Raw genomic sequence first — 12,497 nt, 5'->3', positions numbered from 1 at the left:
ACTTAAATCCAAGTATTTTAACTCAAATTATGAATGTTTTGTAGTATGGGCATAGGTCAGATTTTTATCTGGTTGGAATAGCTGTACAGCAAATTTTGCTATAATGTACATGTATACCTATTATAACGCAAATTCCTCTTAATGTAAATAATTTATGTAAAGCTTTTGTTTGACCAACATAAGTAATGCCATATAGGGTAAAGTGTCAAGTTGGTGAAAGTTCTCAAAATTATTAACAAAATTTTCATAGTTGTCCTTAAAAATATCGCTTACATTCTTGCCAAACTTGAGCAATGATAAAATGCATTGGGTTCGCTATTATAGATACCAATACATTGTTAAACTAGTTTGTCATTAGATATTGTCATTTTTGTCAAAAATATGTAAAATGATTCGCCTCGCAAGAAATCAGAAATATTTGAAGGGGATCTATCAGTGAAAGCTTTGGAGTGTTAATACAGACGGTTTCCTACTTACGAACATTCGAGTTACACACAACGGTACATACGAACAGGGCTGCGCGTATATTCATCGATAATACCGACGGTATTACCGACTTATTAGCGGCAGAAAGAGGCGCTACATAGAAGCATCACCCAGCATCCACCTTCCTCTGCCCAGTTCGTTGCAGGGCATAAGTGTGTGAACGTATCTCCAGTGCGCAAAGAACTTTTTTATTTTTCCTGTATGTATTGTAAAGGAGTTTGCCGACCTTTACTTGGCACGATCTAGACTAATAAATAAAAAGAAGAGAGTGTGTGTAGTTTCATTCAGCTTTTTTATTAGCGAAGGAAATTTCACTATTCGAGGAGCGTACATCTATCTGCTCTGCTCAAATAAATGAGAGCGCTCCATTATATTCAGTAATATCAACTGTTCCGTCCTAACGGCAAACGGTGAGAACACCGGCTAACAAGGTGAATAAATAGGACCGCTAGCGAGTTGGTATGACAACAATTAAAGTGACGATAAATGATAGTGTTATAACATGATATCAGATATAACAATAACATAACGAGTGAAACAACGGTATAATAAAAAAACGACACATAAAAAAGGACGACAAAGATAAGTTCTAGCATAACGATTAAAACAACGATATAATAAAAAAGGACAACACATACGATCAATAAGAAATGCTGTGTCATGGCCCGGCATCCACCACAGTATTCTCTCCATTTTATTAAAAAGTTTTTTCAGTACAAACCAATTTACAGGTTACTTATACAAGCCTTAAACATACTAATATAAACCTTCAATATACTTATATACATGTAGGCCTTAAGCATAAGTTATAATACACAATATAGCACTGAAGCAACTTACGAACAAATTCACTGTACAAACAATTGTTCGGAACGTAACTCGTTCGTAGGTTGGGGACCGTCTGTATACCAAGCTGAATGTCATGATATCTAGTCTCATCAAAATCTATCTTGCTCCCAAGCTCTTCCCGACGATGGATAAATGATAAGTCATACAGACACTGATTTTACTTTGTTAGCTAGCCGCAACAAGTAGCAGCCTGTCTCTTGTGGCTTTTATTCACCTCACCTTCTGTTTGATCTCCAAATTCATGTTTACTACCTTCAAAACTGAATGTTTTTTAATTGTCAAATCAGTTGATATGAGCATCAGAGTTAAATTTTTTGCTGAGCTAGAATTTATTTTGGTCATCTCAAATAGTCTACGAAGATGAACTGTTATAAACGAGCGCATTTGCACAGACATGCTAATGGCAAAGAGTAGCTTTATCATATAAGCAGAGACTAAATGGTGTAAACAAAAGCTGAAAATCTGTTTTAATAGAAACTTCTAAACTATTTAAAGAATTTCAATAATGTCTATATAATTAATGATTAATGTATAATCCTAAATATTTAGGATTTGTTTGGAGTGCACGAGAGGACAACTCTGCTTTGCAGAGTAACCTGGCAGTAACCCTATGCTTAATTTGTACATGTATGCATTGCAGTGAAAGGCATAGTCATACACACCAACCTTACAGTGTTAAAGGCCAACTGAATGAAAAGGGACTTTTATACAATTCATAGTCAATCTGTGCATGGAAAAAATTGACCGTGTAGACAGTTAGGAATTTTACTCAGCTCAAGATTTTGAATCAACTTGGCTTGTACCAACAAATACCCTGGCAGTGTAGAGTGCTGTAAAAGATTATCAGTTGCAATAATTATGCATTCAAATATTGCAAATTATTACAAGGTTAATTAGCATAGTTTTTGTAGTGTCAGTCTAGCAAGGTAAATGTTGCAAGTTCAAATCCAGCGGGATGCAATATTTTTCTATTATCCAACGGTGGCTTTATATGGACAGACACGGTTCTCATCACAGTACAGGCTGAATGTGTAAAATTTTGTAAATTTTGGTGCATTTTGCTTAAAAATAAGAGGAATGGTAACGCTGTAATTATTAGTTTGTAAAATAAAGCTTTTCTTAACCCAACTATTCATTACATTTTATTTTTAAAAGATACCATTCTTACCTAATAGTTTGACAAAAAAGCTTTAGCTTAAAAGAAAGCATTAATGATAATGTTTGTTGTTTTTTACTTTTATTGAGTTAACTTTGTCAACAACATCAAAACAAGAATTTTTTAAGGCTTACTAGGTTAATTTTTTTAGGCATAACATCAACATAGTGAGAACTGCAATATCTTTAGGGCAAACATAATTATGCAGAGTTTCAGTAGGAAAGCATCTTCTGTGTGACCTACATTTAGTACAGCCACCAATATAGCTAGCTGCAAAAGCCTACTCTTCAAGTTTCTGGCCAATCTCCTAAGCGTTCTAAAACAACATGATGGAGCACACTTTTTAGTCAGTATTGTTTTAAAGCTGGTTTGATATCTTGGGAAAGTCTGTAAAATGAGTAGTGTTCAACATTCTCCTAATTTTTAACTATACTAACAGGTTAATAACTGGTTTCTTTGCAGGTAGAGCAGCATATTTACCAGTGGAGGCAAAGTGGTCTAGATTGCCTAACCTTCAAACAACAAGTTGATGTTCAATTTCCAAAAAGGCATCCAGTGACTGGAATGACATCCAACCTTAAAGTTCTTTCTGTAGCTGGGCGTGTCTACAATCAGCAAAGTTCCCTTGCGAATCGCTTCTAAGATCTCTAGCTAAAATCATATTTTAAACGTTGTGCAGAGCCATTAGTTACAGCTACCACAACTTCACACAGTATACTCGAGGTGCCAGGAGATGGTCACACAATTTGCAAGACAATTATAGAGCTCAGTGTTTTGAAGCTCTACAGCTTTATTTGACAGAAATAAAATAGTCCACTTTTGTTGATAAATGTTTTATGGTATTCTTGTGAATGCTTTGATTTTTAATCTTTTGGTAATGTAACAGCTGTTTGGCCTGCTTTTGATAGGTTGCTCCATTTGCACTAAAGACTTTTAGATTTATACAAACTCATTGTGTTTTAAGAATATTTTATTTGTCAAAGAGTCATATTTGTCATATTTTTTTTATTAAAGAGTCAATTTTTTTCCTTTTGAGTAAGTTTGGGCTTTTTTTAAAGAAATATGCTGACCAATGTTGATAAATGCGAGTTAGATATACATGCATGCAATCTGCACAGTGTGTTCAATGTTACTGCATGGTTTCATCGAAAGCTCTTATCTGAAACCTTTTATAATCCAAAGGGCCCCACATATGCTATATTTCCCAGTTTTGCCTCAGTAGCAATGAATTGACTAAATCAAATTGTATAAGTAATAAATGTGGCCACAGGTATGCAAATCTCCCATGTTTGACATTTATGTTTTAAAAATTGGGTGTCTCTGACTCTACCAGGCATATTTGGCAGCATGAATATATGCAATGTTTTAATTAATATACATTTTAAAAGTTTTCTATTTGACAACTAGGATGGTTTCAATACCAATTACTTGATGTCAATACCATCCTAGCGTTTATTGCAACTTATTACAACTTTTTTTAAATGGACAAAGTGCTTGTTTTTGCCATGCATGCCCACTAACAAGCTATTAAGGGAAAGCATAAGTTTTCAATTTTATGAATAATACGTATGATAAACTTTAGATCAAAGCACACACAGATGTGCCTGCAAATCGGTTTTCTTAGGTTCTGTTGGCAAAATCCCTGAAATGGGGTTTCAGGGATTAGTTTGCCTTTTTAACCAATTGATAGAAAATTAAATGATGCAATAAAGGTTCATTACAAGTAAAAAGAACCAAACTAAATATCATAGTTAGCTAAATTTATATAAAAAGAAGAAGTAGAGCTTGGAACTAGGACTATCTAATTCAAGATATAAAACATAATAGGAGGCCCTGAATTTAATGAGAAGATAACTTCTCTTGCAAAAGAGAAGACAACTCAGAATTTTGTATAAAAATTTTCAAATTTTACGCTAATGGGAGGTCCTCCATTTCAAACTACAGAGCCTCCTAACCTGCAAAATTTTTCAAAATGTTGAACTCTCCGGCAAAATTTATGCAAAATGCAAAATAGATACGTATGTGATCAGCATGACGAGTAGAGTTGTTTAAGCATGTTTCTAGCGAAGCCTCCTATCAGAAGCCTCCTATTATCCGAAAGCCCTATATCGTGGATATATTTTCCAAAGTGGCCTCCTATTCAATCTAATTTGACTATATATATATATATATATATATATATATATATATATATATATATATATATATATATATATATATGCATATATATATGAAGTTTATTAAAAACTACAGGTTGAAATCATTACTACTTATAGTTTCATGCAATCGCGTTGCAATCTTCAGGTAGATTGCAAAGCGATTCTACCTGAAGATTGCAATATATACCTGCTGATATATTCTATATATATATATATATATATATATATAGAATATATATATATATATTGAATATATATTCTATACTCAATTCTATCTGCTGATATATATATTTATTTATATATATATATAATACCCAATAGACAATGTTTGTTAGCCATATATATATTTTGCGTATATATGGCTAAAAAATGTTGACATAAATGTATATCATATGTTATTATATTATCATTTTGATGAATTCATATTCAGCTTAACTATACTGTTATGCAGGCCTATAGCTTTTTTTGGCTCTTCGCTAATGCACCAAGTCTCCGGCTTTCTGTGGTTGTTCTAACGCCATCACAACACACAAAACATTGCACCCACATGTTCTTTGTTACATCACATGCATTACATATATTGCAGACCTACTTTTTCATAAAATCATTTCTAGACAGTCCTTTAAAACCAGCCAATCAAAAAGCCAAAAATTCTCGCTTTATAAGTAGTATCAATATTTACTGAGTTTTAAGATATAATGCACGGATGTATAATTTGTATGTGTATTAGAATATTTAACCAAGGCGTTGAATCTTTTTTCTATTTCTTCTATTTTCTATATATATGTATATAGACACTTTATGTAATACCCAGTAGTCAATATTAAATATCCATATATACATATTTTTTTTTTGCATATATTTGGCTAACGAATGTTGATTATTGGGTATTTCAATCTGCATATATATTTATGGTAATATAAGAGACTTCAAAAATTTCCAATAAGAACTGTGTTCTGAGATCCTTAAAAACAGGCATATACAGGGTATATACTTTTATATGTACATTATATCATACAGTATGTTATAATTTTGGATAGATTATTGATTAGGGTTTAGCCTAAATTTACTGCAATGCAGACTTGAAGCTTTACATTTTTTTGACTCTTTGCTCATGTTCTAGAACTCGGACAAAGAACCAAAACCTTTGCTAATGGTACATATCAGCCAGTATTTACCTCCCGTTGCATACCTAGTTTGTATGCATAGAAATTGTAGTAGATATATCTAATGTAGCACCCAATAGTCGATGTTCGTTAACCATATATATACTGTACATATATATGGTTAACGATTGTTGACTATTTGTGGCCGTGACTATGTTTACAAATGTTTCATTTATAAAAATAGTCATATGCGTTGTGTTCACATGACTGTGTTTACCAATGCAGTTTATAAGTAACAGTGCAAAATAATCAAGTTAATTCTTGCACAGAGCATGAGGCCAAAAATTTCTCTCCCATTTTAACTATTTTCCAATATCTCAAACTACTTCTTTCTTTATAATAACAATTTTTATTGGGTCGACATCACAAAAAAAAATCAATGCGACTTGTTTTTGGTACCTCTTAGATGGCTGCAACGCAAATAAAAAGTTATGTGTTATTAGCTATAATTTTCAAATTTATTTTGAGTCATAAAACAATGATGAACGTGTGTTCGATGGATATGATGCTACAGTAAATATTTTTTGCAAGTTTTTAAGATCGTACGAATTTGTCATGGTTTTAGCCTGAATAACTGTGAATTACATTTTTTTATTTTGGTGACATTTTCTGCGTGTTGCCAGATTTTCTTTGCTAGTGTTTTACTAAATATCATTGTCTTATGAGTGCATTTAAATACATTTAATAAAAGTTTAAAAATTTTGAATCCAGTGACAAATTATTCAAGGTTCCTGACGCACATTGACAAGGACAGCCAGAGCTCAAAGCTTTTTTGTGTGATGGCTGCAATGTGATTTGAACTGTTTTGTTTTTAAAGAGTATATTTATGGAATATCTAAGCAAATTTGGTAAGGTTTGATTAATCTTATACTTCCCCTTATCGTTTTTAAACTGATTAAAAAAATTAACGATATTTTTGCCTCTCACCGTGTACTCTTACTCTTAATAGCATGACTTTCTTCATTTAAATTAATACTCATTTTAGTTCATGAATAGCTAAATTTTAATCTTTATTTTCTACAACATTATTTTACTAAAAATACTGCTGTAGAATGGAATTTAATTACGCTGATAATTTTAACATTTTTGTTACAATTTAGCTTGTTTTTATATTAACGTATTTTTATTTTAATGATCGGTGGTGTGGTGTATATTAATTTTAATGCTTTCCCAAACACTCAACTGCCGCTAATAATTGCAGAACATCTTTATTACAGTAATTACAGTATGTATACAAATACATACATGATACAGCTACTAGTAATGCTACAGATACTAGCACTGGTAGTTTGGATAGCAACATCCACTGCTTGCTGGCTCTGTGTTCAATGCACATGCCCAGATGCCAGCTAGCCTGAAGCCCCTGATGACAGAGCGTTTTTTGCTAGACATCTGTGCATGTGCATCAACCACTCAGCCAGCATGCACTGGTTTTAAGACAGCTGCAAAAAGCTTAAAAACAGAATTATCATCATCATCCTCAGCCTCAATAGCTGAGACAAAATAGAAAATGAATTTCTCTTTCAAGATACCTTTGAACTCATCATTGACTGCAACATTAAGTGGTTGCAGGTTTCTAGTGCACCCTGCAGGAACAAAGACCAATTGACAACCAAGAGCAGTAAATTTAGCCTTTACAGGTTCAACCCTATGGAATGCAAAAACATTAAAGGTTGACTTGCAACAAAATTCACATTACAGTTATTTGGTATCAAAAGATTCACCATGTCTTACTCTGTTGTGTTGTAGGTGCCAAATACGTGGAAATGTGATTACAAGCTCTTAAAAGCTCAAAAACAAAAAGCCGCAGTAGATTGGAATCTCTTTATTTATCTGACGTATTCATTACAGTTTGGTTATCGTCTTGTCACGTGATGTTCTCACGTGAATTGAAAGGCTAATAAAAAGCTCGATATAAACTTATCGTAGCACTAGTTTATGACAAACACTTCGGGTTTTACCGAAGACCCCGTATCGAATATAGATGCTCGCTATTTTACAGTTTCGTTTTGGCTAGATCTAATCGTCAAGTCGTAATCTGATCATGTGACCCAATACTTCGCAAATAATTTTTGCAGCACTTTTCGATTATCACAGGTGACCAACAGGCTCGTCCGGATTATCAGACAATGATATGTACTCCTTCAAGCTAAGGCTAAAAAATTAAACGAATTTTTATGGTAAGTTATAAGATATCACTGCTAAAAGTGACAGCATTTACAATGACGATAAAATAGACGCGTAAGAACAATAGACATGGTTTTATTGAATGCGTGAAGTATATTTGTGAAAAAATTTCGACGAATAAGGTTGCATGAAAGTGTAAACAAGAAAACATCCTGTAACAACTACGTCATATTTGAGCTGTTTTGGAAAGCGAATCTAAACTACGGCGGTCTTTGTGGCTGCGATTAACTGTTCGTTTTTTAGCTTTTAAGAGCTTGTAATCTTATTCCCACGTCTTTTGCACCTACAACATATCAGAGTAAGACATGGTGAATCTTTTGATACCAAATAACAGTAATGTGAATTTTATTGCAAGTCAACCTTTAAGTATAATCAATGCTTTTTGGTCAGCATTACCAGAAGATTGTTCTCTATGTTCATCTAAGTATGGTTTAATAGTTGAGTCCCAATACTGCAGTATGCTCTGTTCTGTATTTCAGTGGTTGTCTGTATGAGTAATGGATCAGTTCTCAGGGAACAGATAAGTTGGATGGCACCTCTCAGTCTTGCCAGCGTAAATCAATTGAGGTGGTAACAGCTTCCCTGCCATGGTTATTGTTAGGAGTGCAGTAATCTCTCTTTTGTCGTCTAGCCCAACTACACGGACCTAACCAAGAAATAAATAACCCACAATAATTTCATATACAGTACTAATAGAATTCAACTTCTGGCCAGCAGTAGCAATACTAAACATTGGCATGTAGAATTCCATTGCAAAGCACTTCAAATTGATAAGGGGAAATACTAGGAAAGTCCTTAATTGCTATAGGCTAATCTGGCTGATTCCTTCCTTTTCCATTGTCCATTTAGAAGCTGGCACCATCTTGAGTCCAGTTTGATCTAAATTTAGAACCAACTCATCTGGTATTTTGTGCTTTTTTATGACATCAGCAATGGTTTGAAGATAGTTGGATTTCCGTTCATCGAAGTTCTGTGGAGGTTTTCTTGCTGACTGAGTAGCTAAATTAAAATAATTGAAGTACTGATAAGTAAAATATACCAGTAAATCTTTCAAATCCAGTAATCCAATGACAACATTGCAGTTTAGTGTTCAGTGTTAATTTTAGTTCAGCTGTACTTTGTTCATGGCTAGAAAATGAAAGAATATATGGAACCTACTAACAGAACAAAAAAAACAGAACAGTTGAGTTTGAGTTAGTTACCTCTTCTCTGGACATATCCCATACGATTGAGGAAGCTCCCTCCCCATATTCTGTTCAGGGTGATAAAATTGGCTAAGGTAGGCTCTCTCTTTTTAAGCAGCCCCTTGGCTATAGCAATAACTATCCATGAATTTACTATGCCTCCCTTATCTTGTATGACTTTTACTTTAGCCATCACTTGGTTTTCAAGATATTCAGGCAGCAGCTTCTTTCTTCCCTTAGATTGCTTTGGAAGTTTCTGTAAATTAGTGCTACCGCTGGCAAGTTGTGCTTGGTACTGTTTTTTAAAAATTCTTATTGTTGCCTCATGGATGGTAGAACCATCAGGTCTTTTGAACTTCTTTTGTACTGATTTGTTGCCACATTCTGCTGCATGTTTGCCAATTTTGTAACTTTCCTCAGGTGTTTAGTTATTATTACTTCCTCTCTTCCTTTTTTTATTAGTGTTATTTATCAGAGCTAACTCTTTCTCTATTGCCTCATCTTCTGAATCATTACAAGTTATTGAAGGGGTGCCAGTAGTGAATCCAAATCTTTCCAGAGCCATGCTGCTTGTGTAGTACTGTGAGTGCCAGGGTGTCTTATTTCTTTCAACAGCGGTGCTCACTACATTGATTGATGTCCCCAACAAACAATAACGCTACTAATGCGTGTGCATTGACAACAAGTTCCTATCATTATAAATCATTATTAATGGGAAATTTCAAATTAATCATAATTAATTGCAAAATAATAACGTAATAAATTTTGACAGTCAAATTATTTTGTTGGTTTATATTTTGACGATACTATTGTGGTCTTTAAAAACGTTAAAATAAATTTTGTCATAAAATTCCATTCTACAATAATAAATAGATAACAAGTAATAGTTCTATTCTGATAAAGTCATAAGACTTGCAAAATTGTGTCATGTTGTTTCTTCACTATGGCTACATTAGGAAAAAGGAATTATATGTAGAAATCATATTTACTTAGAATATTTGTTTAGAACATTACAATTTCAGTTATATACATAAACCAATGCCAGGATTTGTCAGCAGCTCACACAAAAAATAGATGAGAAGAGCAAGAACACTTGTCGACACACATGGTGTCTAAAACTCACTGACCTTTTGAAACAGTGTTGGTGGAGGAAGCAGAACCTAACCCATCTTGCTCTTATACTGGGACTGTGTCAAAAGCAAAAAATATATGTAAACAAACATTGGGTAATTCAAGCAAAAGATCAGTAATTAAGTGGTAAACATAATTATCTTAAATGCCACATTTCTAAAGTTGTATTAAATGTCAATTGCGATTTGGCGGGTTAATAAGTTTTAAGAGAACCCTAAAGCCAGTTTTCAAAGCTTCAAGATAGAAACTTCAAACTAAAAGTCTTTGATAAGTTTTTATTTGACCTCTTGCGCTTTTGTGGCACTACATTGAAAATTACACAATAAGCAAGTTTCTAAATTCTAAACAGATTAAACTGATGAATGGGTGACATTAGATATGTCTTCAAGGAAAGTCTGAATTTCTTTTTTGATGTTTGGGCTTTTGGATTTGTTTTATCTTGCGGCAGAAACTGTCTAAAATTACTGAAAAGAGTTTCCAGCTAATATGATAGCCATTCTAGAATATTTTTATTGATATGTAATTATATAACACCCATTTTTCAACTATTGGCATGTGTACCGACAATTCATTGATAGGTATGAAGCTGAGGTCAATGACTTCAAACCACATCTAGTTCTATATAGAAAACAGATTTCCCAACTGTTTGCAATTGAAACTAAGGAAAAGAATGGCATCTTAGGATAGGAACGGTCTGTCTCACAATGGCAAGCCGCATGTGTTTTTACACAAGTTAACACTCTTGACTCAACAGAGCAAGCAATCAGATAAAAACTGAACAATTTTTTTTAAATTTACACTAAGCACAATCAAACAAGATATGCTGAAATGTCACAAAAATTCACACATTTATGGATAAATATCAGTTTGCATTAGTTCAAAAGGTTGTGGTAACGCTTCTTGAATCTAGTAAAACAAAGTTTTAAATTTATAAAAAATGTGTACAAAATTACCTTCCTTTACGGTCTTTGACTCATCTGTAATAATTGAGTTTGTTGCAAAGTGATTAATTCAATGAACTAGTGATGAACTACTAGCAATAACAGTTTGATCTCAGGAGCACACTATGGTGAAGCAAAAATCATTATTGCTGTATTATAATGGACTAGCCAGATTTGCAGTCAGAAAAATAGGCAGTTCGAAGACTAGTTCATGAGTGTTTGTGCAGACTTCAAGCATGTGTTCCTTTAACCTTTACTTAGGCGACATCTTCTTCCAAGGTCATCGAGTCTCTGCACCACTAGATTCTGGCCAAAATCCGTTGAGCATAGATGTCAGCACTTTTGCTATTTTGCACTCTACTAACTCACTTAGAAAGCAATAGTGATTTACTTGAATGCTGTAATCATGACCCAGATGGTCAGCAAACTGTCCTATTTCTCCTTCATTCATTGAAATTATCTGAAGACAAAAAATACACAATTTTCATCTATTTGTTGCATTGGTTATCACAGTGTAGCGCATTTTGACATGTAGCTAAAGTGTTAATATGTTACTAAAATGGGATATAAAAATACAAATTAGTAAGAGCCAGTGTCACATTGAGAAACAGAAAAACTACATGTTTTGTAGTTTTTGTGTGATGTATAATACAAAATCCAATGCTAATCCATAGCGGCTTCAATGTCATATGCAACAAAAAAATTTAGCACCACATCAAAACTCGATGATTGGCTCTACTAAAGATGGTTATCATAAAATTGCGCTTCTTCCATTAGCACAACTAAGCATAATTGTCCTAAAATTATGCTTCTTCCATTAACACTAATGAAGCATTTGCCAACAAAATATATGTTACACAGATTGACACAAAGCAAGAGCTGCATGGCTAGGACCACAAAATAAACTTTTTACATAGATATTACTGCTGTAACCAACAAAATTGACATAAAAAAATCAATGAAAGCTATTCAACATAAGGCAATCACGGAGTAATCAAGCACTGTTTTTATGGACTTTTTCTTGATGATCTGACCCAAAAACAAAGAAAGTCAAAGCATACTGGTAGGAATTCCAGGTTATTTGTAGTAGTCAGTCTTTGATTTCATTTAAGCAAAACCTCTGAATTAAGGACTAAAAAATCTCTTTCTATAAGAACCCTCACCATATAAGGTAAGGAACTACCAAAATAATTCTTATAAATCATTGACAGCTGTACCGCTACATTTTAAATACCTCA

This window comes from Watersipora subatra, chromosome 4 (assembly GCF_963576615.1).
Source record: "Watersipora subatra chromosome 4, tzWatSuba1.1, whole genome shotgun sequence".
Classification (NCBI taxonomy): Eukaryota; Metazoa; Bryozoa; class Gymnolaemata; order Cheilostomatida; family Watersiporidae; genus Watersipora; species Watersipora subatra.
This window is presented reverse-complemented; position numbering follows the sequence as displayed.